This window comes from Lagopus leucura, unplaced genomic scaffold, assembly GCF_019238085.1.
Source record: "Lagopus leucura isolate 7727_CA_CO unplaced genomic scaffold, USGS_WTPT01 Super-Scaffold_100002, whole genome shotgun sequence".
Classification (NCBI taxonomy): domain Eukaryota; kingdom Metazoa; phylum Chordata; class Aves; order Galliformes; family Phasianidae; genus Lagopus; species Lagopus leucura.
This window is the reverse complement of record NW_024962263.1, coordinates 58,634,818-58,660,490: the sequence shown is the minus strand read 5'-3', so window position 1 is coordinate 58,660,490 and position 25,673 is coordinate 58,634,818.

Here is a 25,673-nt window from a genome sequence, read left to right as displayed (position 1 = left end):
TAGTGCAAGCCAGAGCCCCTGTGGTAATTCAGTTCTGACCAATTGCAAAGCAGCATCTCAGAGTATCCTCTTATGAGGAACAAAGTTATGAGCTCCGTTTTGGAGAGAAAAAAACAACCACCCAGCAGTTGTACAGAGGACTGGTTTGATCTACGTTAGTTAACTGCAAGTTGATTCCAGAATGTCTGATTTTGCAGGCACACTGAGAGCTCGGTTTGGTCTTAGAAATCAGGAAGGTAGTTACGTTTCTAGCTGATCCTATAAAACAAGGTCACTTTCAAAAGAACTTTTTAGTATGGACCTTTTGAAAGAAGCGGTATCCACAGCTCTTCTTTTAGCAGTTCTTCTGTAAGAGACCATCACTGTGTCTTATTTCTGCAAGTACATACACACAAGACTGCATTTCTGCTTTATTACGAACGTGTTTACACACTCACAGAAGTTTTGGGGAGTTACAGATGTGGAAGGCCCACTCAGTGCAGGTGCATTTTGGTCAGACTTTTTCCTTATAATAGCATGATTCATCTCATTTAAGACACAGAAATGAAGACAAAAACCACAGTCACTGATGTGCAACATTGCAGCATCCTGTGAATAATCCCTACAGGAAGGATGCCTCCACAGTTTACAAAACCTTCATCTTTTTTATCCATTTTAAACTTCCTGAGTGTAATTTTATTAAATATGAGCAACTCTCAAAGACATTTTTTCCTGTTCCTATACAACTATATTTTCTTACCGCCCCCCAAAAAAGCACATTGATAATAATCCTTATTCACACATTAAGCTTCAAAACTATCAGACATTTTAGTGTGTGGGATGAGTTGATAATGTTGGTGGAATATGTTTCATTCTCATCATAAATTTGGAGAAAGGCAACAGCACCTTGAAATGGACCAGCTGTTAATATTTGAGGCAGCTATTTGTATGGTATTTCTCTAGTACATGCTGGGGACACTCAAATTACTGACTTGAACAATGTGGTATGTAGATAATAGGAAATGGTGGTTGGATAATGTAATACAGTAGAGCCAACAGTAAGCTTTATACTATGTCACCAGCTTTTTATTGAATTAAAACATGATTTTCTAGGTACCAAGTTCAGTGCAGTTTCAGTGCTACTACTTTACACTTTCTCTGAGCACTTTCCATCTCAAAAGTTCTCGAAAAAGAAAATGTAAGTGAGATACAGAAACTTCTTACCTCAGGGGTGAAACTGAGCAGCTGTTTAACATCACATACAAGAGCAGTTTAGGACAGCAGTTGCTAATGTGGGAAAACATACCCAGATGTTGACTCCTTGTCATTTTAAGATCACATCTTGCTTAGATATTAATGCTCAAAAGACTGAACTCTTTTATGCCTTTGAAAATTCTGTTTTCCACTTGAATTTACATATGAAACTATTTTTTGTCCACATGAAAAAGCAAGAGATATATATGGCTTTACAACATTTCTCAAAGTCCCTGGTCTCAAGAATTCGCTTTCTCAAACTTTGGTATTTGGGTGACTCGCACATGCACAATTCCATCTCAAAAGGCATTAGTTAGGAGAAGGAGAGAGTACTTATTGCCTTTACTTCCAGAAAAGGGTCATGGAAAATCAGAAGTGGTCCTGAGTGGTGTCACATGGATATCCTCAAGGACTGGCAGCTAGCATTGACAGATGCACTGAAAGCAGTCTCAGGATGAGAAACTGATTTTCCAGGTAAAGTACTTTAAATTCCCATAGTCTTATCTGATTTAAGTCCTTTAAAATTTTATTTTTATGTTCTTTTACCTGTAAAGCTGTTTTAAATCATTCACCCCCAGTTATGTATGGAAGGTTGTTGAATGCTCCTGCCCAGCAATGACGCAGCCCAACAGATACCACAAGCAAGAAAATGCTCCTGGATGCTCTACCTTGGAAGACCACAAACTTTCTTTTTATATACAAATATGAAATACATCAAGATTCTATACTCTGAAGTGAAACTCAGCCATGACGCACACAGTGCATGGCAACAAGGTCACAAGAGCACACGGAGTGCTGTGCAGCAGCTGACTTGGTCTTTATCAATAAGCAGTTCAATCAGAATTTCCAGCTCATGCAAGTACTGCATTATTTAACTGAGGGGAGAAAAAGTATATTATTGCAATGTCTAACTTAGGCATCCATTTTTTACACATTCTTTGATATTTTGCCAGACCTCCCAGAGCCAAAATACAAACTATTCTGCTTTACATTTACTGTTCCAGCTAATCTCTTGTCCACGGATTGCATTTGCAACACAACAAAATTGTACGCGTCAATTGATAATGACTTACCAGCACCATCCCAGAACAGATGTTACATGGAGCTCAAACTTCTGGTGTGGCTTTGGGAGTTTCCAGTCAAAGCACATAACAGAAGACTGAGTCCATTAGCCTGAGAAGCAGATGATTACTAATGGGTCTATATGACAAAGTTCTTGGCTCAGTCCTATACAGGGACTGAGCTAAACCAGGAAAACGTTCACCACAATGACTGCCAAGAGGACAGCTGCTTTAGGAAAAAGAAAAAAGCAGTGACCTATACTTCATTGTGGAAATGGGTGGAGTTCAGTCAATATACAAAGCACAGATGCAAAATGAAAAGAAAATCCTGCTGCTAAGTAATGTAATGTAATGTGAAGTTTTCACACAAAGGTGATTCTGCAGCTCTGAGTAAGGCAAAATATCTTAGAAAAAACTGTCAGCATAAACTAAAGGAGTATCCTTTAGTGGTATCCTTATGGTATCCTTAATGGCACATAGTAAAAATATTGTTTTTGTTTATGGTACAGGCTTAAATTGGAGCCTTGGTGATGTTTTAACCAGAGTTGACTAATAAACTTAACTACAGATGCAGACCATACAGAAGCCTGGGTAAATAATGCTTCCAGAGCAACAGAGCAGATCTAACCTGTCCTATTGAGGCAGATACAAGCATTTAGCATGGTAGAAATGATAAAATATTTCTGAAGAACAATTTCTTAAGGTCAAACCAATAGTTCTAACTTCCATTAACATCTAAAAAATGGATAGATGTATGTTAAAGTAAAGTAAGTCAGCAAGCAAGAGCAAGCCCACGAGGAAGTCCAGGAGAGAATGTGAGTATCCAAACAGTCTTTTCTTGATTCTCCTTCCCGGATCAACAGGAAGTTTGAAAGGAGGATAACGGGGTTAGAAGGAGGGTACCAAATGTTTTTGCTTCATCACCTTTCCAGAAAAGAGCAGAGAAAATGGAGAGATTAGAAAACACAAAGAGAAAAATAGTTTGCTGGCAAGGAGGGGAAAGATCATAGCATTCTTCAATTACACGAAGAACTCTTGTCAAGAGGAAGAAAATCATCTGTTCTACTTGTGTGGAAAGGACAAGCCGTGACAGCATCAAAGGTTAAAAATTAAGAAAGTGCTTGGGAATAGATTTTCTGGGAAGGTCAGAGAATTTCTATCACTAGAAAGGTTAGATAAACATGCTTCAGGAAAAAAATATAGGTACAACCGATCTTGGTTTATGGACCTGGTGACTTTTTGAGGGCTTTTCCAGGGCCATTTTCTGTGACTTGACAACTTAAGCAGTGATGACAAACTTCACAGCTTTTACTTTGAATTCTTCAGATGTCATTAAAATTATCCAGATCACATCCTAACAGTTCTTATCACTGCAACAATTTCTCATTATATAGATAACCAGAGCAAAATTTTCAGGAAGAGATAACAGTATTTACTTATCCAAATACATCAATTTAGTGATAGTATTTGGGGTGCATATCAGTATATCAGGCAGAGAAAAAACGCATTCCCATTTCAGAGAAAGCAAAGACTGAAAAGGTCTATTCATGAAACTGTGTCTGGCCTTCGTGGGGGAAGAAGATCACTGAAGGAGAGTGATATGCAGAAGGACATTGTAGGCCATTTTTACAGGTGACTGTAAATGACCTTACTGCTTACAAGAAGTATAACCATTTCAGTTACACACCTTTGCACATCTACCGAGGTTGAATTTTCCTTATGTTATTGCTGCACAGTTTTTATTTCTTCCAGAAAAGCAGGCATTGTGTTGTATAGTATTCCATTCCATTCTATTTCAAAGTCTTTAGTCTCATTGTGAAAAGTTTCTCTCTCTCTTCATTTTGTACTCTTGTACTTTATAGGCCTTGGTTTGCACACACAAGATAACATTTAAAACATGACATCAAGCAGTATCTACATAAATAGGTAGTAATTACATGACATCATTGCAGGCAATGATCAAAATTTAACTAGCCTTTTTCCTCTTTTGCAAATCCCATGAAAGAGCTGATATTGCCACTGAAATCCCTTTTATATGCAAATCAGGAAATCTAAGACAAAAACAAATATAATTTGGGTTGTTAGCTATAGCCTAGAGACTCTGCTTGCAACATTTGGACAAACAGAAGCAGAGACTTCTCTCTGGTGATCTTCTTTTTTACACAGATCAAAGACTTTCTAGCCTTTCATGGCAGCCAGTTTAGGAATTAAAAGATGGCTTGGCCTTATTCAAGCATAAGACTTCCATAATGCTTGGAATAGAATTAGAAAGGCTTAACAAAGCGTACGTGCTAGAATTTGCAGTTCTCCTTTATATTTAGAATCAAATCATATTTTCAGTGTTAACTAGGATTTAAAAAAAAATAATCTTGTCTGTTAGTTAATAAAATGTTGCAGACATCTTAGCTGTATGAAGTCTGTAGTATATTTATCTGTTTGAAGAAATTAGGCCTTTACTTCCAGATGAATTGAGTTCAGCACTTATTTAAATTAAATCAAACTAATTTATAGAACAGAAATGATGTCCTTAATTATTATCCAAGTATTTTTTTCTAATGCTGGTAAACATGTGAGGTCAACTGTACCTTTGTAAGAAAATAAACATAAGAAAAAATTCAAAGTGCATGTGAAAAAAAAAACCACAAAAACAACCAATCAGCTAAGCAGACAAAGTCATTTTGGGAGGAAAGCTGAAAGATTTCTCAGAAGGTCTTCCTGTGTAAAATGCTTGTAATGCATTACAGCACAAATGGCTGTCAACAAACTCTTGAAGACAGCAGTGGGCTTCTCATATAACAGCCATACAGTATAGCATGGCATTAGCTCATCCTCCTGAGCATCAATACACAACATATATACTACAGTACTATACAATACTAATATACTACAACAGACAGAAGCTAAGAGTGCAGAGCAAGCTCTGCAACACCAGCATGAAGAGGGATATGCCAGGAAGAAAATAAAGCAACTGAATACAACTTGTTTCCAATTCTGAACTCCAACTGATTATAGATGGATGGCAACTGAGGATACTTGGTGTAACATGGTGGCTTGTGCATTCCCCCAAAACAGAAATTAACTTTCCAGTTTCTGAAAGAAGAACAGTCTTCTGAGCCTCTGCCTCTAGCACCCCTCTACCATTTTCCAGTGGTGCTATTTCAAGTAACATCTACTTACTACACGTAAATGACTGAAGGAAATAAAAACATCTGTTAAGCAAAACAAGAAGTAATTATTCAGATAAGATGCATTACACTGTAGCCTATGGTCTGCAAAACACTCAAATTATTCTGTCTCAAACTCAAACAATTGCTTTATTTTTTTTTACACTATTTTTTTTCCTTCTTATTGTTAAAACTATATTAAAAACATCCTATTACTATAGTTTTTTTTCAGGTAAATTGTCTTTGGCTAATTTAACTCTTGATCATGGTCAGCAAATAAAATCTGCATTTTCACAGTTTCTGCTGAATAGGGAGAGAAGTTTAGAATAATTGTACCACTTGGATAGGAAATATATTCACATTGCAACAGCATTGTTTTGAATGATTTCTATTCATTTCTAATCATGACTTTGAGAAGCAATTTAAAAAGATAATGGGTTAATGTCTATACCTAGATAAATATGACTTCACATTTGTCACATTACTTCTTTCATATTTTATGAAGAATGAGTAAGTCCAGTATACTTTTTGCCAGATGCTTGTTTTAAAATATCCTTTTTCATGACATACAGTAACACTGCCTACTAAGTAAAATTACAAAAACTCAGAGAGAAGAGAGGAAGATAAAAGAAGAGAAGAAAGAACGATATTCTTTTAATCTTCTTTGGACTCTTTCTAATGTCAGTTACCAATAGATCTCCTTTCTCAAGCAACTGGCACAGGACTTGCTCCCAAAGATAGATCAGCAGGGCAAAATGCACAGTAGAGGGAAAAAAAAACAACACTGGCATCAGTCTCCTAAGAAGGTATTTCCAACCAAGCCAAAAGCCTGGTTTATAAATCCCACAGGGATGATCATCCATTTAGCCATCTGCAGACCAAACCACAAAACGCCCTTTCTTCCTAAAAAGAGAAAATCATGTAAAGTCAGATGTGCAGGGAAAGCAAAATCTATTCTCACAAGCTTTTGCGAAAAAGGATTTGCAGGTTCCACATCCCCTGAATTTTTTATTCTGCCACTTTTTTTTTTTTTTAATCTGCAGGGAAAAAAAATGAACACAGCATACATTATCAAATGTAAGATCACAGAATTTTTTCAGAGAGCAATGCAATAAGGTACGAGTCTGTTTGCTATGTTGCAAATGAGGCATTTCAGAAAGGAAAAAAAAGCAGGCTAGGTGATACATAAACAGGTTTGCTGTGCACTGATACACACATGGAGTAAAACTTCAAAAATCCCAGTCCATAAGTGAAAAAATAGGTAAATGAAAACCCCAGAGAGAAGAGTGAAAGCCTTGAATTTAGTTGATGTTTTGTTCTCTAAAAACATGTTGTAGAGATCAATGTGGCTTAACCTTAAGACAGGGAGACAGACTACCTCAACAGAAAGAGCAAGCTTCCCCCTAAGTTCAGCTGTGGCTATGAAGTAGAAGACCGATTCATAGAAAGATGGAGCCAGAAAGCACTTCAGAATTTCTCATTTATTTTTGGGATCCATTACATCATGCCAGTCTAGGCAAAATCCAGAGTGCGCCTTCAGTTGAGAACAATACTCAAGAAAGAATTCCCATTGGTTGAAGAGGATCTCCTCAATGATTCTCTAGAGAAACCTGAAGCACACAAATCCATGGGCACTGAAGGGATGCACTCATGAGTGCTCAGGGAGCTGCAAGAAATGACTGCCAAGCCACTCTCTGTCATCTTTGGAGGATCCTGGAGAACACAAGAGGTGTCTGAAGACTGGAGGAAGGCCAGTGTCACTCCAACCTTCTAAAAGGGCAAGAAGGAGGACTCAGAAAAAATAAAAACCAGCCAGCCTTGTCTCTGTCTCTAGGAAGGTGATGAAACAACTTAATTTGGATGCCATCTCCAAGCAAGTGGAAGAAAAGGAGGTTATCAGGAATACTCAACATCAATTCATGAAGGGGAATTCATGCTTGACCAGTTTTGGGCCCCTCACTAAAAGAAAGACATTGAGACCCCGAAGTATTTAAAGAGAAGGGCAACAAAGCTAGTGAGGGGTCTGGAGTACAAGCCTTATGAGGAGCTGCTGAAAGAACAGGGATGATTTAGCCTAGAGAAGAAGAGGCTCAGGGAAGACCTTATCACTCTCTATGATAGGTCAGAAGGGAGGTGGAGGTTGGCCTCTTCTCCCATTTGACCAGCAATAGGACTAGAGGGAATGGTCTCAAGTAAGACCAGGGAAGATTCAGATTCTCCGAAAGAGTCTTCAGAATCTGGAATGGGCTGTCCAGGGAAGTGGCAGAGTCACTGACCCTGGAGGTGTTCAAGAAACTTTTAGAAGTTGTACTGAGGGACACGGTTTAGTAAGAAATATTGGTGATAAGTGGACAATTGGACTGACTGATCTTGGAGGTCTTTTCCAACCTTGTGATTCCATGATTCTAAGGTAGTCTTTTATGATGTCATGAATGGCTGGGTAGATAGATACAGGGAGAGTAGTGGATGTTATCTGCCTTGACTTCAGGAAGGCTTTTGAATTTGTCTCCCATAAAATCCTCACAAGTAAGCTTGTGAAGAGTGGGACAAATGAGTGGAGAGCAAGGTGGATTAAGCACTGGCAGATTGCCTGAGCTCAGAGGGCTGTGATCAGCAGCATAGAGTCTATTTGGAGGCCTGTAGGTACCAGTGTTTCCCACAAGTTGGTACTAGGTCTGGTGTTGTTTAACATAAAAATCAATGATCAGGATGAAGGGATAGAGTGCAACTCAGCAAGTTTGCTGATGATACAAAGGGAGGAGTGAAGGCTGTGCTGCCATTCAGTGAGATTTGGATAGGCTGCAGAGGTGGGCAGAGAGTAACATGGTGATGTTCAACAAGGGCAAGTGTAGAATCCTGCTTCTGGGAAGGAATAACCAGACATATCACTACAGGTTAAGGGCTGACCTGCTGAAAAGCAGCTCTGGAAAAAGTCCTGGGTGTCCTGGTGGACAACAGGTTGACCATGAGCAAACAGTTGACCCTTGTGGACAAGAAGGCCATTAGTATCCTAGGATGTATTAAAAAAAAGTGTGTCCAGCAGGTTGAGGGAGGTGATCCTGCCCTCTACTCTGTCTTGGTGAGACCAAATCTATAGAGCTAGGTCCAGTTCTGGGCTCCCCAGTTCAAGAAAGACAGGGAACATCTGGAGAGAGTCCAGCAGAGGGCCACCAAATATAATGAGAGTCCTGCTGCATCTCCTTTTCCAGGGAAGGTTGAGAGACCTGAAGAATAGAAAACTGATGGGAGATCTTATTAATGCTTATAAATATTTAAAGAAGAGATGTCAAGTGGAAGGAGCCATTTTCAGTACTGCTCAGAGACAGGACAATGGGCAGTGGGTGCAAACTGGAACATAGGAAATTCCAGGTAAACATGAGAAATATTTTCTTTATTTTGAGTGTTACACAGCAAATTACCCAGAGGGTTGTAGAGACTCTAGAAATATTCAAAATCTGCCTCTACACTTTCTGGCACAACTTACTGTGTGGAACATGCTTTAGCAGGAGGGTTTGGACTAGATGGTCTCCAAAGACCCCTTCCAACTTCTATGATTCTGTGATTCTGTGAAATATGAGTGAGTGTCCCAATATACACTATCAGTAGTGTTTGTTATCAATTATTCTAGGACTTCATGGGTAGAAATGTGCTACCATGGTGGAAAGGGCTTACTGAACACAACAGACAGGAATTAAGCTGAACTAGAGGGAAATGTAGAATTACATAAATCAATCTTCAGAAAGCAAAAGATGCTATGTAACTTTTCAACATTTCCTCTCTCACAAGTACTTCTCATATATTTTGGCTACTAATGACCACCAGCATGTTTTCTCTTTAAATGTCCTTTCTCAATGGTTCTTTATATGATCTAGACACATTAGAATTGCAAGAATGGATAAGTACCTCATTTTTCTCTCATGCTATGTAAGTACAACACATTTAAACTAATAAATGTTCATTCTTCATTTTTAAAAATAGTTTTATTACTGATAATGGGAATTTCTGTACTTAACCATTACGTTTGTCAAGGGTCATCTTTGACAATTGATAACAGTGTGCTCAGGATTAATATTAACATGTAAAAGCCTCTTTTGTCTTGCCTTAGTGGATTAATGTCATTTTAAAGGCACAGCTCTCTGTGACATCATTACACAGCCAGATTTATATTATCCAATGAAGTCACCATTATAGCTTCTCATAATTTTCCTTTTTAACCAGTGGTCTATTATGCCATTAGTCCTACTTCTCAGTTATGAATCTTTCTTCTGGATAGGTAACCTTTACCTATAATACAATATTTAACTCACAATAATAGTTAGAATTACTTAAAAGTGACATTTTGATTAATAAGCTGCAAAACAGTATTATCAAATTCCAATATATTTCATATGCACACAGATATAAGAAACAGCATTAAAATGTAATGAATTAATATTGAAAATGCTGCCAGTATTTCCACAAGATCTATAGTTCTTTCCAGTTTTTCAGTCCTTGTTCAAAACTGTTTTTTGTTGCTTGTAGCACAGAAATTTCTTTGAGTAAATGCATATGAAAGTACTCAGGATTATGTGAAAAATGCGTATTGCATATTGTATTTCCTATTCCTTCTCTTCTTAATGACTGACTTAATAAGTTTGTGCTTACCACCTGTGTAACATCACTAGTGCATATAGTAGGTGTGAAATTAATACTTTCTGCAAAAACATTAGTTTTGGTAGTTCAGATGTTTTCAGCTACAAGCTGTATATTGGGCAGGCTTCACATCTACATCTGTATTCTTGCCCTCCACTCAGTCACATTTTCTAATGTGCTTTCTCTTAGTTTCAGTCTCTAGGATGACAAAGAATACTATCCACCTTGTGTTTCTATCATAGTGTAGGATTTGAGGGTCAAAATAGGTCTCTCCACTTCTTAGCATTTGAAACTGAGTGTGTATATGTGTGTGTATTGAATTGTGCCACACCTTTCATTAATGAAGAAAGGTTCACATCAAAATGAGGCAATAGATGGATAGCTGAACGTGGCTGTCAGACAGGACTAGGCTTTCTTTAAGAAGATTCTTTAATGCAACAAAAACTTATGATCAATATATCTGCCTAGACAGATAATTTGCATAGCTATATCTTAATTGGTTTTGAAATTCATTTCAGATGAACAATCATAACTTTGGTGCCTGGGTCAGTACAGGTGGATGAGAAAGATTTATGTTATCATAGATGCATAGCGTTTTTGTGACTGAGGGAAAATAGCCTATTGACAACCTAATCATATGAAGCATTCCTCTTCCAAATTTCAAATGTGCATAACAAATACATATTTGTGTGTGGTCTTTCTTCCGCTCCCCTATTCAATAGGGAATAGAGAAAGGAAAATGATGGAAATGAGACACCTTGGAAAAATAGCAAGTCAGAGAAATAACAGAAAATAAAGGAGGAAAAACATGAAAGACAAATCAAACTGAGTACTCACCTTCAGAATTTTCCCAGTATTATGCACATTTTTTATTTATCAGACTTCCATTCTGACCATTCAGCTGTCACCTCTTTCCATTTAACTCCACAAAGTTCATTTCAAATGAGAAAGAATGACTTAAGATTGTTTTTTTTCATAGTATCCAAGGTATTTATGGGCATAATTTTCCTCCAGAATCATTACTTTTAACTCTTAACTCTACTGTTTGTCTTAAGGCAAAGAGTTCCCCCCATGAATTTTCCACTGTCAAGGTCAAGAAGACTACAGGAGTTTTGATTTTTTTTTTTACATTTAAACTTTTCATTCAATGATAAATTGACAGAATCTCACCATATTTGCCTCCTTACTTATATTTCAAAAAATGTTAGAAGACGGAATGAAAACAAACAAACTATGTGGCGTTGCTTAAACAGGAGCTGAGTATCAGTCTCTGGTTTAACAATATTTTACATGAAAGGATCAAATGTCCATATTCCTGCCAACTAAAGATAATGAAAAAATACAAACATGAGCTTTGTCCTTTGTTACAGGGTCAAGAGATACAATCATTCACTTAAACTATTAAATGTAATGCATACAGGCATAAGGAGATGAAAAGTGCCACTTTAAATTAGCTTGACCTGCAGTGTTGACTCCTAGACAGATGGCATAATATACCCTGACTTCATTGGTGAGGCATTAGAAATACTCAGCAAGAGGCCATTGTGATATTAAGAAAAAGCTTATAAAACAAATTCAGTCTGAGAACCAAAAACCTGCTGTCCCCCTGTGAGGCTCTTGGCTTTTCTTTACCAGACCTATTACAATACCAAATGAAGTCTTCCCGATTTTTGCTAAAGCAAAGTAATGCTAAGGCAATGAACAGTCACTTACTACTTTGTCTCTACAGAGTAGACTGTAAAGATGGGATTCAGTGTCCTAACAACCAGGCTGATAAAGTAAGCCAGTCAAAGGCAATGCATTCTTTCCAGGAGAGGGAAAAAACTAACTGTACCAGAACCTCACTGTTTGACAAAGCTGGCAATCCTTTTAAGGAGGAGTGAGCAGGCATAAAAATTAGGTGGATCCTTAAATCTGCATATAGTATTTCTCATGAGACAGCAAGGGTGATCTAAACAACCCTTTTCTACCCATAAATCTTCCTACTGTTAGCAGAAACTTATAGATCCTCCCCCTCACACACACTTACGAACTCCCACGTAATTTTTTTTTGATAAATTTTAAATTAGAAGAGAAACAAAGTGGTTATCCAACTTCCCTTTTGCATACATTCTTGAAAATGGGAAGGATGTGTCTAAAGTGAATAGATAATTCACTGTCTAACATCCTGAGAAACAGAAGCAAGGGTACAGAGAACAGAGCGCTAGCAAAATAGCAGGGCAGATAAAAACAAAGAATTGAGGGCTAATGGTATCTTAGTGAGTCAGAGGCAGTTAGGAAAGAAATTAGCCATTTTTAAATGCATGAGAGTTGGCATCATGAAAATGGTTGGCTCCAAATATCAATGATTTACATCCATCTGTTTCTTTACCAGCATGGGTTTGCTGCTGAGCACTTTGTGAATTTAGATATTGTGGGATCTAAGTGAAAAGGACACATCACAATACAAGTGCCCAGCATTCATTAAACAGGGTCAGCCACAACTCCAAAGGTCATCTGCGTTCTTTTTTTTTATCTGGTCCCTTCAAAAAACTAAAGGAAATAATATCCCTGAAATCTCCTCATGCTTCCCTCTCCCGCAAAGGCAGAAAGAATAACAAAAGGCAAAGGAAGAGAGATGATGACATTGGATGAGCCTTGCATAGGAGGGAGTTGTGGGATGTTCTGTGTGCCATGTTTGCATTACTTTGCGTAGTTCTGCCTAAGTTTCTCATTCTCTTAGGTCATTTTTTTGTACTGAGATAATCCTAAAAGAAGCCAGATTGGTATTTATTCCATAAAATGTTTGATTCAAATTGTTCCAGCCAATGGCCATACTTTCCATTTTGCTTTAGAGGCACAGCATAATCTTCTTCTTTTCCTTCACTCTCCAAAGAATTTATTATTTTATGGACTATAAACTTGAGGAAGCTCTTGTCTAAAGGAAGACAAGAATTAGAAAACATTTTGTCACCTACAAATCAGCTTAACATGAAACTATAATCAGTCAGCCTCAAAGCCTGGCAGAACTTCTGGGGCTTTCAACAAACTTCACTACATTGCATAGATTCTCAAGTCATTTGCCTTTTAAAATTGTGTTTCACCTTCATTAAATGCCTTGCTGAAAGTCTGCACACGGAGAAATCAAGTATAAAGCATGGTTTATTTTCAGCACAGAGCATCTCTTGAAGTGTGAATGATTTCCCTAAAATTTTAAGTGCATAACAAATAAATCCCTTGTGCTCCCATGCTTTTTTCTTTTTTCTTTTTCTCCTAATAGTTAATCTAATAAAAGATTCTTAATCCTACAGACACTGCCTTGCCTAAAATTAGGCATCTGTGTAAGAAATTTAGATTTAGCCTTTACCTACCCAAGCAATTCTGGCACCTGCTTTATTAACTCAAAGCAGCCTCTTAAATTTAAACACATTTCAGCACCAACACCAAAAGTGTTGGGCAGTTCCCATTAATCTCTGAAGAAAAAAAAAGAAAGAAAGAAAAAAAACCCACCACATTTATCTCCCTGACTAAATTTAATCACACTTCTTACAAATGTTGGCTTTTGTGACTAATGGAAAGTCAAAAAAATATTTCTCTGTGTATTATTTTAAAGGATTTGCAACACAGTGGAGCTTTCTGAGCAATCACAACACCGTGCACACATACCCTGCTTCTTATTTGTACGCTGATAGCACCGAGGCAGTGCATAATGGTTCCACTGTTACATTTACTGTACAGACAAAACTTTTGCAGCAATCTTTGCCAAATGTACAGTTCAGGCTAACACAGAGCTGGAGCTGAAGGTCTAATCAGAGAGCACTCAGAGCAAGTGAGGGAATATTAAAAGCTCCCTTGCAGTTCGGGGCAAAGAGAGGCCTCTAAGTAGGGCAGATCTCCATTACTGGCTGTCAGAAGGCCGAGTTGTAACATGAGCTGGTCTCCATTTTCTTTTCCATTTATATAAAAACCTTTTTGTTTCTTTTGTTATAAACTTAGACCTCTAGAATAAAGCCTGGAGGAAGGGGGGAGGGGGAGGAACACTTGCTGCCTGAAAGATGCCATTTGCTGTTCGACCACCTCCTGCAGCATACAGCTCCCAGCTATCTAGGCAACTTGCTGAAGCTCCTCTATGCCAGCTATAATCTGTTAAGAAACAAAGTACTTGACCACATCCAGAAAATCCAATCCAGTCCTTGCCCTTAGAACACCGCATTGCAGAAGAGATACTGAAGCACAACAGGAAAGAAGAGGAAGCAACCTTGTTTCCTTCTACTGTATGTACAGTATATGAATATAAAACATAGAAGTATTGTGTAGAAGTACATATGCAGTCTTTAGAAGGCATCTTAAGATGGGAAGTCTTCATCGAATCGAGACTGCAAAAACTCACGGCAGAGAGGAAGAAATCAATAGGATGGGAACAGGGTGAGCATATTAAAAATGCATTTGGCTTTACTGAAGGCGAAGGGAACAAACCTTGGACAGAACAAGATAAAGCTGGGAGAGGCCATGGGAAGCTATCTGTAGGGCAGCTGCATCTGTTAAGCATGCTAAGTGTAGACAGTCATACAAATCACCCAAAGCTGCTGAGGGTGGTGGTACTCCCAGAGTACTGCAAGAATGGAATTTGGTTTTTGGAGCATCATATAACATTGCACCCATGAAGCTGCTTTCCTGATGAAGCCAAACACAACTGTCTTCTCACATACTGGCACAAGAAAGCAATATGTAGTAGTACTGAATCTTGGTATTCTGCACCAGAAATGGAGTGAGTTGCAGTGATAAACAAATTACTAAAACTGCTTTATTGTGTTAATTTAAATGTAAAGAAGGAAAGATGGATTTTTTTTTTAAAGTACAACTTCAGTTCGGAATGCACTGATATGATTATCATATGATTTCCATGAGGTAAGCTGCTAGGGGAATTGAGCAAGGTTTGCAAAAGATAAATAGCCAAAGATCTGCCGAGTGATAGGATCTTTTATTTTTCCCTTACATCACTTGTGCATTTTCATTTAAAAATTACACAAGAAGGCTCCTCATCATGAACACTTCAGGCATTATTTGTAATGTAGATTTTTAAGGTTGTAGATTTAAAGTGAAGGAGGGAGAAGCAAGTGATATGTGAAATAACTGCTATGTTTTATAGAACTGTCAGTGATAATATATCTAGAATTTAAGTGTACACACCTCTGCCACATAGAATGGCAAGCTGTCTGTTTCTGCACACGCCAATGAAAAACTTGCTCAGAGACATGAAAATAATGTAAATAAGTATATGTGCATTGAGGAAGTGAGTAGAAATTGGAAGGTGACCATGAACAAGCAGCTGTGCAGCTCAAAACCTGAAAACTGCATGACATCTCCTGCTGCACTCTACAAGCCCCCTGTGCTTACAGAAAATAAAAGGGCTGAATGCTGGTCTTTAAAAGAATTGAAGGAATATGACTGTAGGCAAAGTCTTGCACCTGGGTCACAGCAACCCTCACTATCAGTACAAGCTGGGGAATGTAAGGATGGAGCACAGACCTGCTGAAATGGACCAGGGAGTACTGATGGAAGGCAAGATGACTACGAGCAAGCAATATGCCCTCACAGCCCAGAAAGCCAACTGTATCCTGGGCTGCACACAAAGAACTGTGACCAGAAGGTCAAGGGAGGTGATCCTGCCCTTCTACTCTGCACTGGTGAGACCTCACCTGGAGTACTGCATCCAGATGGGGAGTCTTCAGTACAGGAGAGACACAGACCTGTTGGAGCACATCCAGAGCAGGGTCAAAAAAAATGATCCAAGGGATGAAACACCTCTCCTAGAGGCTGAGAGAGCTGGGGCTGTTTGGCCTGGAGAAGACTGCAAGGTCACTTGATAGTGGCCTTTCAGTATCTAAAGGGGAGCTACAGAAAAGAAGGGGAGAGATTCTTTAGCAGGGTCTGTGGTAATAGGACAAGGGGAAATGTTTTCAAACTAAAAAATGGGTAATTTAAGTTGGATGCAAGGAAGAAGTTTTTTACAATAAGAGTGGTGAGGCTGCCCAGAGATGTGATGGACACTCTGTCCCTGGAGACATTCAAAGCCAGGCTGGACAAGGCTCTGAACAACCTAATCGAGCTGTAGGGTGTCCCTGCTCATTGCAGGGGAGTTGGACTAGATGGTCTATTCCAACTGAAATAATTCTATGATTCTGTGATTCTTATCTATGATGAGATAATGCTCAAGTGGTGGGTCTGCCATGCCTTAGTCTGCTTGAATCTCCACTCTTCCTCCACCCTTAAAACAAAATATCTCAGCAGCCCCAACTGGCTGTGATCTGTAGTGGTCTGAGGTAAAAGAAAAACAATGGAAGAAATCAAGTTTTCTTTCTCTGCCCTTCTCCCACAAGGTCCTAGAAACCACATTTTATATCAGATTTTAAGGGCTGAGTTCTCAGCCAGAGTTCTGTAAAACATGCTTTTTCATGTTATAAAAACAGAAAATCCGATAATTTCAACATGTTAAGTTGTACTCTGTAAAGTAGGCTCAATTCTATCTCCCACTCAGTTCTTCCTCTTTTCTTTAATTGTTCCAAAGCCTGTAGTGGCAAGTTTGACTTTTTGCCAAGTTTCAGTGTGAAATTTTATGCCTGAGATAATACAAACTTCTGTAAATTGAAGTAGCAAAATGCTGCCAATTAACTTTAACAGTAACTGGAAAGGGGAATATTGCTTAGTCCCTTTTCCCTGATTGTTATTAGCAAGTGCTGAAAGAGATTATTTTTCATACATACAATTTGTCTTCTGCTTACTAGTGATTTGTAAATATATAACTAGCATGCAAAATATATACAAGTGAAGCATTTAACAGTGCAGACATATGGAATGTAAGTCCCAGAGTCCTATGTCACACTTCTTTTCAGTAGCACAATTCCATTCATTTAATTGACCCATTCCTGAATTATAAGCAACAGAAGTAGAGCAGAATCAGACCCACAGAGCATTAGGATCTTTCTCTGTAAAATTTGGTTTTAAATGTTAAATAGTCAGTGCCGCAATGATCAAAAGGTGCCACAACAGTAGCAGCATCTCTGTTATTCTGAAATTTTCTTGCTTGTAAACTTCAGACAAAACCCTTTTTTGTTTGTTGATGTGAGCATTTTAACAGGAAACAGGAGTTCAGCCACTAAAAAGCACTTTTTTTTCCAACACAAATTTCACCATTGTACTGTGATTGACAGCCATCCCAATGTCTATAAACAACATACAAGCCTCCCAAATTGACCATTCAGTTCCTGCGTCCAACATTTAAACACTGAGCGGGTTTTGCGCTCAATAAAATTCCTTTTCATTTCACCCTGGGTTGCCATGTCTCTTCAAACAGAGACAGAAAAGCACTGCTCTGTGTCAGACAGATTTTAATTTTCAGTCCTCATCCATTCGTACAATGTAGACACAAGCAAACAAACCCTACCCAAAGCCTAGCAACCCACCGTTTAAACAGTCAATGCGTATGAGCTACGGGATGAAGGCCTGGACCTGTTCACACATGAATAAAGAAGATTAAGATTTTCTTTCAAAGACATGAAGCCTTTTTGACAGCCTGTGTCAACAGCCCTGTCTGCCTCTCAATGTGAAACAGTCTTCTATCACAGGTTCCCACAGGGAGGTCTTGCTTATTAGCATGCTTTACACTTCCATTCCTTGTCAGTATTTAATTTAAGAATAAGGGTGCAAAGTTTTGCAAACTCTTACTTACCCACAGTGAAAGGATAACTTACTGGAGACGCTGAAAGGAAATACCAGCTAACAAGAACACCTACAGGGGACATTTTTAAAAGAGGATAACCTAGAAGGAGTAAAAGCAATGGATACAGAAGTGTTCTCTATTAGCCAGTGATGAAATATACCACTAAACCTGAAGTGAAACAGTCAGTTTGGCAGGATACATCTGTAGAACTCCTGTCAGCCTACATTTTAAATATAACACATATGCCCTTGCCAAGGGCATTTTAACCAAATTTTTGTACCTAAAATGACCTCAAATCCCTATCCAAACAGCAACAACAATACCGACAGAGTGCATATATAAGCACAAGACTGAAAGGGATCTCCAGGGGCATCACACTGAATCCGCTGTTATCACAGGATATATGGCACATAATCCTTTCCATAAGCGACCAAGGACTCTTCTAATACAGCTGCCTTTCTTGTAACACTGTCCATGGCAAAAAGTCAAAAAAGAAAAAAGGTTTTAATTGAGGGGAAAGATTGGATCTAGCAGAAACAATAAAGACTCCATTTTTCTGAAGGAACAATAGAACCAACTCATCATTACATCTTGTCTTTATCATATTGTTTATAATCAAAGTATTCCAAGATTCCAATCTTCCAAACTCTTATGAAGCCATTTACAAAAAGAAGTGGCTGTTCCTAATGAAGGAATCTCCACCATGAAGATGTAGAGCGCATGAAACTTTCAGGATTAGGAACAAAATTTCTGGAGAGCTAAGGTAATAGGAAAATACCGTACCTCCTTCAGCACTGGCATAACTTTTGTTTTCAATAACAAGTGGAAATGTCGAGTGCTGTACTAACTCATTGGTTGGGTAACACAGATTTGTTATCAATTTGTTTAGCATAATATCAAGAATTAATTTTGAAATTCTCACATGAGAATGTTAGCATGTTCAGTGCAAAAAAATTATCTCAGCAAGGAACTGATTGTATCTTAGTGAAGTAAGTGGGAAAATATCCAATTGTATCTCAGTATTGGACTTAAATCAACAGAACTAAATGAGAACAGTCCTGAAAGTCAAGCCACAATCATGTGAAGCAACATCTTAAGCAGAAAATGATAAAGATTTTCCTCCAAAATTACTAAGAATTTTGTTGGAGTTCAAAATACTTTGCATCTATATGTTTTAGGGTTTTGTTTTGTGGTTTTTTTTTTTATAAATCTTGCCACTAAAATACAAGGAAATGAATGTTTTCTGGCTGTAAGGTAAAAATCGGTGATGTGAGATACAGAAAAAAAGCTGAATGACCCTGTAAGTAGAAGTAAACAGCTAAGACAAGGAAGGATAACTGGGATTACATGGATCAACATTAAATGCAACAAAAATCTTCTTTTTAAGCTTTGTACTGTACACAGTAATCATTCATAGACTTTCACAAGTATCTGCACAGCAGATGCTTTGTTAGCAGTATTCCTGATTTCCTCCTCACTGTCTGAAAATTGCAATTGAATGCGTAAAATCTAATAGCATTACTTTAAGGGTACTCTTCTTTTTGTATTGGTTCAGTACATCCCAAAGAAGTATTCTAGAATTTTCAATTATTTTTAAAGCATTACACTCTAGGTTCTACAATTTTATCTTACCCAACATTTAATTCTGTCAAGCAAATATGTGACTCAGTGCACTACAGCTATAACTCATAACGTATTTAGTTATTTTCTCAAAGCTACATATTTGCTTAACGTAAATAAATGTCATTTCAAGTTCTAATTTGCTAAAGTTAAATTTGCCTAGACATCTAGAGAAAAATAGCACGGGTCAAAACACAAAGATAAATAAGTAAAGAAGATATACAAATACAGAGTGTGTACAAGAGTCTGGGTTTTATTCTCTCCAATGGCAGTTATTTATAGGTATTAATTTTGAGATGGAACACTAGATTCTAGCAAAAGTTAGTGGCAGGTCTATAAATATGGCATCATTTCTACCATAAAAGAAAAAAATAAAATAATAAAAATAAAATTTGGTATTCTATTTTTTGATTGGTTCTTTAGAACTATAACATTAAAAAAAATGAAAGCATATGTCCATGCCTTGCATTTTTTTTCTTGTTGTAAATTAATTTATTCACTGTCTTTCAGACTCTTAGTCTTTTGTTTGGCTTTGTTTTATTTGAGACAGATGCGCTGCTTGGAATAAAACACATTTTTTTAGATTTAGATGTACAGCACATACTATTTGCAAGAAAAGCTCTCGAAGCAGTTTAAGGACCCACACTTGATTTCACGTGCAGGTAGGAACTCATCGGAGTCCACACTTTCATTAAAAAAAAGGGGAGAAAAAAACGGGGGGAAAGGAAAAAAAAAACACAAAGGAGACAATGAATTATGGTTGACTATCAATAAAAGGAAAACTCAGTGAGCTTTTGACATATTTTTCTGTTAATGTTCATGATTGAACAGGCTGCATAATAAAGTTCACCAGCAGAGACAATCGCAAAGCCTTCTGAAATTGCCTTACAGAGTGTTCCCCATCTTCCCTTATTTTTCCCCATTGACCCCAGCAGGCTGTGATTTTGCCAGTGGTATTTCAAACCTTTTGTTTTTGACGGGATTCTCTTGTTTCCATCTCCCAGCCAGATAGGAGGTCATACTTTTCCCCAGGGGCATTTGGCTTTACTGTCATTGAGCACAATGAGAATAGTTATCCTTCGAGCAATTCTCAAAGGGTTTCTCTGAAGCATGAGATTTGAGGGAACAGTGGCGTTGTAATGTCATAACTTCCAGTTACAGCCAGCAGGAGTAAATGTGACCACGCATATAAAATACTTCTCCAAAGCCCTCATGCATGCTAGATGCGCTTGATAGAGCAGAGAGGACAGAGTAAGAGACTTGTTGCAAATGCACGTCTGTTGACAGAAGGGAAAATTTAGGAATATGTGCCATGGAATGGAGAATTGAGAGACAAGGCAAAGGCTGGCACGTGGGAGACTGAAGGAAACATGGGTGTCACTTAAGTGTGGGAAGCTACTCTTACTCATTTTATCTGGGGTACCTTTGGAAGAAGCTATTATGACACATAGGGAAAGCTGGTAGCTGCCAAAGGCAACAGTCAGCAAAATTTGCATGTAACTGAAATATTCTGGCATTTTCAGATGTTTCAGTGACCAAAGAAGCCCAAGGCCCATTTGTGCAGCAGAGATGTGCACCCTTACTTAACCTGCTCAAATTAGCAGGTAAAACCACAGCACAGAAATGCCCTTACCAGTGTTTACTCAGGCATGCCGTGCTGTCCCAAACATCCACAGATCCTGAAATTCCATAGCTGTAATTCCCTTATTCCGCTATAGCATATGCAAGACAAAATTTGGATGAACTGGATATTCTAGTTTTGCCTTTCCATAGTTTGACATTTGTACATATAAGTTTCACTGTTCAAAAGGTTTATTGTTCTACATTGCTCTTAGCGTTTCTGCTTTGTACTTTAATACACATGTGGTTTCCTTCTGTATGTCCAGAAAAAAAGTTCTGAGGATTTTTTTTTTTTTTTTTCTTAATGATTTATCAAACTGGTGGAGTTTTTAATCCAAAAAACAAAATCATTTGTTTTGAGCTGTCTTTGCAGTGCCTCATATCTTTTTCCATATGCACAAGCCACTACTTCCTTTGGAATTCCTTAAGTTCCTCCCTGGGTACATAGGCTGTGAGAGGTAATTTTTGTTTGGGTACTGAAACGTTTCTGTACCCCCAAAGAACATTTTGCAGGTAATCATTGGGTTTCAAAGGTAGCTTGGATGTTGAAGTGATCAGATTCACACCTTTCAGAGCTGGTGCTTCGTGATACCCACAGCTCATAAACAATATTTCACTGTTTACTCTCAGCCAATATTTTCAAAGTTATTTTTATCAACAAATATGTTTCAAACATAATTTTAACTACCCTACAATTCTTGGATGCATCCCCATATTGCTGATGAATTGCTTGGATACAGGAACACGATGCAAAATTTGAGACTGCTGTGTCTTTTTTATCATCACATTACAATCCTCAAGTCTTACTTATTGATGTTGAGTGTTTGACCCTTCCTACTGTCCTGTTCAGGCTTGTACTGAATGTGGGGTAGAACATCTACCTAGTAGTCTTTAGGACTAGAGACTAGCAAGTGGACAAGGATCTTACAGGTTGAAATTGAGAAAGAAATTCAGCAGCCTCAGTACTGTGAGGCTGCTTGAGCATCCTCAGAAGGGAAGGTAAATTCCTTCTGACAACTTCAGTGCATTAATTCACAGCCTTTCCCTTGATGTAAGGAAAACAAGGGAGAAGGAAAGGGAGCTGAAAAGGCAGTGCAGAGTGAAAACAATTGGCTGAAGAAAAGGGATAGCAATAGCTTTTTCTACTGACTTTGTCCAGAAAACCACAGCTTTAGCCATGGAGCTTAGCAAGTACTGGCTCATTTCTAAGTCTCCAGTCCTCCTAGGTCCTGGATCCAATGATCTCTGGAGGTTCCTTCCAACCCCTACAATTCTGTGATTCCGTGATTCTGTGAAGTGGTTGCTGGGATCAGGGCAGTTCTGTACATACAAAAAGTGAAGAACCTCTAGCACACAAGAAGATACATCGATGTCTAAGAGGATGATATGCAATGAACCTGGCACCTATAGAACAACAGCTTTGTAAAACAAATGTGAATTTTGGATTCATTTCAGCGCTGGGCCATAGTCCACAATATTTCAGAATTCTGTAGCAGGATGTGTTCTGTGATCAAACAGATTTCCCATGATGATACACATCTTCACGCCTCAAAGGCAAACAAGGGAATAAGCTGTTGCCCAATATTTTCACAATCTGTAGTATGTTCAACATTCATTCAGTTTACATATCTTGTACTAATCCTAAAATATTCAGTTTTAAAATAGGGTATTTTGAAGATTGTTTTTTCCAACTTTATAACATCAGCAGATATTGTGGGAATGCTTCATCCAAAGTTCCAAAATTACACACGATTAAATCAAGTCATTTGCGTTGGTTAAACAGTCAGTTACTGAAAACCTATTCATGGAGGACAAACAGCTTGACTATGTGGATTGTTTAGATTTATTGCACTGTCCTATATTAAATATAATAAGTTATTAAATTGGATTACTAATTTACCTCAGCTCTATTGTATTTGGGGACTTTGCGTAGTATTTGATGGAACAGCCTTAAGCAGTCCAGTAGCATTTTCAAATTAACCTATTTGAAGAGTAACTAATAAACAGGAACAGCAACAACAAGAATTTTTAAACAGCTATTAATGTGTTTATCTGAAATGTTTTCCTATCCATAAATACAATTATTTTTGCATTGCTGCAGATGATGATTGACTATGATAAGTTTAAAGTTTTCATAACCGTGGCTCCATTTAATGGTATGTTTATGCTAAATTTTGCAGTACTGCCTAAATTTGGTTAGTTTAGTATCATAAAAGTTACTTAAGGTCCCAAAGGAAATACACTGAGATCTTTTTTCATAATCATTTATTTTGTGGATCCTGTAAATTTTTTTTCTTTGCTATTTCAATGTAGTTTTAGAAAGCCATCTCACTCCAGCAAGTCAGCATTCTATCAGAAATATATCAGATAAAACATGCAAGCAGAAGATCAGGCTAGTTGATACTGAGTTAACAATTACTTACTTTTTTACGTACAGTTCTTTTGGATGTAGTCTGCAAGTAGCTAGTCTACTGACTAGTGCATGCATAGATTGTGTTTTCAAAGCATGTCTAGCAGATGAAAACTAAGAAGTAGAAAAAGAGTGAGTGGAAAAGGAAGAAAGAATATGATGTACAGCCATTAGCAAAGCATCTCTCACTTACAGAACATGGAAGAGACAGATGTCATGTATTTGCTAAAGTGTATTTATACCTGTTCTCAATTCCCATCCTCACATCCTCACACACAGCACTGCACCACTTCTTCCCACCACTCTCTGCCAGTCCCCAAGCAGATGTTGTTCTGCAGGTAGTGCCAGGGGCAGACTGCTGCTCCAGTTAGAAAAAGCCATTGAGCTTACCTGCTGGAGACAGGAGTTTTGCTATGACTGTTTCTGAAGCCAGCTCATTTAATTCTAACTAGAAAATTCAATCTCTCCCCCCGGGTTAAAGGACCCAGGATCATAGGCTACGCAGATGACTTACCGGATAATTGAGATCTGAGCATGGCTAGACAGGAATTGAAGCCACCTGGTTTGCATACAGGCACAGCTTTTCTCTGCCAGGGAGGCAGGCTCAGCGCACACTTCTGAGCAAACATCGTTTTATAGCTGCCAAACACCCAGCAGTGGCACACTTCCTTCTTTGTTCTCTGAAATGCAATGCCAATGGGTTGTTTTCTACTTTTGCAAAGGCAAGGATAATTGTCTCTCAGTGAATCTATACTACAGCAACAATATGTTGAGAATAGATATTAGTCCAGCTCAGAGCAAAGGGATGCATAAAGATACTTCTTCCTCAGCAGATCTCAGCAGGCATTTGAGCAGTTCCCTCCCAGAAAAATTGGGAATGGACACAACAAGCCATATTTGTGGATAAACACTGACCTAAGTCTATTAGGAGCATAAAAATAGAATAACTACAAGTAATTAGGCTTCAGATTGATATCACAAAAATCTTCAGCACTACAACTCCTGTCACCTCTCCTTCAACACCATCTGCAAGTTCTTGTTTCACACTGACTCACGTAGAACTGTTTATCCAAGCAATAATGCAAACCCTTCTTGACAGTTCTGAGGTTCTTTTCCAGGCTCCAGCAAGCCCTGATCACAAATTATCAGAGAAGATGGGATTGCTACATGACTGAGGACCGTTGTTTGGTAAGTTTAATACAGTTGCATTAAACAGAACTGAAGAATATAGTAACACAAATCATAGAGCCTTATTGTCAGTACTGGAAAAACCAACTTTTGTGTAACTAGCCACACCTTTGAAAAAAACATTAACTTTTTCCACAAGTGAAATATTGGGTGAGTTGGTTGTTGGGAGTAGGCTGAGGTCTGATATGCCTGGTTAGTCTTTGGTGGGTAATTCATTTGGATCCTGAACACCTAAACCAGATGTTTGTATTTAATAGGTCAGTGAGTCTCATAAGCAAGTCATTATTTAATAGTAGAATTGGGTATTTCAACATCTCTCTCTCCTTTTCCACTACCAAGCAGACATAGTGTCACACATACATACTTTTATCACTTGTGTGCAGCATAATGTAGGCATTTAATAGCTTTTAGAGTTGCATGTAGGAGACTGATGTAATTTTTTAGCAGTTTATGAGAACTCCAACTGTAGGTTTATAGGATACAAAAGTTTAATTATTCCATATCTGGGACAGATTCAGAGGTGAAGCAAAAAAGAAAATCATGTTTGGAATATAACACATAAATGATGCGAGTATCACAACAGTCATCTTATAAGTCCTCCTCCTGAATAGTTTGAGTCACTGTTGTATTCATTGAATTGCATTTACAGCTAGATACTCTGCTGAGATGTCAGTCTGTCTCTAAATTCATCCTGGGGTGAATTTATTGGGGTAAGTCTGAATTCCAGATTGAGTGTTCATTTTTTTCACTGAATTATTTTGAATTTATTTCAGTGTTATAAGGTAGGGTTTGGCCCATCACACTGTTTCAGGGATGTCAGTGTTTTCAAACACTGTGTTGTAAGTGAACTTGTGATCACTATCATTCAGGAAGAGCTCTGTTTACCAGCTGAAATCAGATTTACATACAAATAAGTAGAAAACATTCAACATGTGCAAATTTGAAGCTTATGAAATCTATCTTGCCTCTTTTTCTCTACGTCTAGAAGCTGCCAGTTCCTGTTAAATAAAGGTTTCCAAAGTAACAGGGCAGAATTTGGCCCCAAA